We start from the raw sequence: 1,134 nt of genomic DNA on the forward strand, positions 1-1,134 counted from the left end.
GACCCTAGGCGCGAATGTACCCGACCTCCTGGAGCCCTCGCTGGGATCCGGGAGGCAAATGGACCCTCATCGAGACTTCCAGGCAAGCTCGGCCATCTGGTCGCCCCATAGGAAAGCATTGTGCGCGACCAGATGGCCGAAGGGGCCTGCGCGACCAGATGGCCGAAGGGGCCTGCGCGACCAGATGGCCGAGGGGACGTGCGCGACCAGATGGCCGAGGGGACAGGCGCGACCAGATGGCCCAGGGGAAAGGCAAAAGGGAAGGGGGAGCTTCCCCGGGCCCTCTGGACCCCGCACCCGGGCACCCTGCCGCCGCGGCAGGACCCGGGACGGAGCCCGGGGCGGGGAGGCCGCCCTCACCGGGCCCCCCCCCCCAGGGGCCCGGCCGGGGCTCCGGAACCCAGACGAGCGAGGAGAGGCTCCCCGGCCACAACGGAACCCCGTCCCGGGCCTTTGGCAGTGCCGCAGGCCGGGGGACAGGGCCCGGGGACGGAGACCCCGACCCGGGGCCCGGCCGGGCCCCTGGAACCAGCCGGGGCTCCCGGGACCGCAGGCGATGGGGAAGCCTCCCCGGGCCCTCCGGACCGCGCCCCGGGCACCCTGCCACGCGGAAGGACCCAGGACGGAGCCCGGGGCGGGGAGGCCGCCCTCCCCGGGGCCCCCAGGGGCCCGGCCGGAGCACCTGAACCCAGGCGAGCGAGGGGAGGCTCCCCGGCCACGACGGAACCCCGTCCCGGGCCTTTGGCAGTGCCGCAGGCCGGGGGACAGGGCCCGGGGACGGAGACCCCGACCCGGGGCCCGGCCGGGCCCCTGGAACCAGCCGGGGCTCCCGGGACCGCAGGCGATGGGGAAGCCTCCCCGGGCCCTCCGGACCGCGCCCCGGGCACCCTGCCACGCGGAAGGACCCAGGACGGAGCCCGGGGCGGGGAGGCCGCCCTCCCCGGGGCCCCCAGGGGCCCGGCCGGAGCACCTGAACCCAGGCGAGCGAGGGGAGGCTCCCCGGCCACGACGGAACCCCGTCCCGGGCCTTTGGCAGTGCCGCAGGCCGGGGGACAGGGCCCGGGGACGGAGACCCCGACCCAGGGCCCGACCGGGCCCCTGGACCCAGCCGGGGCTCCCGGGACCGCAGGTGCA

Source organism: Triturus cristatus, chromosome 1_1, assembly GCF_964204655.1.
Source record: "Triturus cristatus chromosome 1_1, aTriCri1.1, whole genome shotgun sequence".
Classification (NCBI taxonomy): Eukaryota; Metazoa; Chordata; class Amphibia; order Caudata; family Salamandridae; genus Triturus; species Triturus cristatus.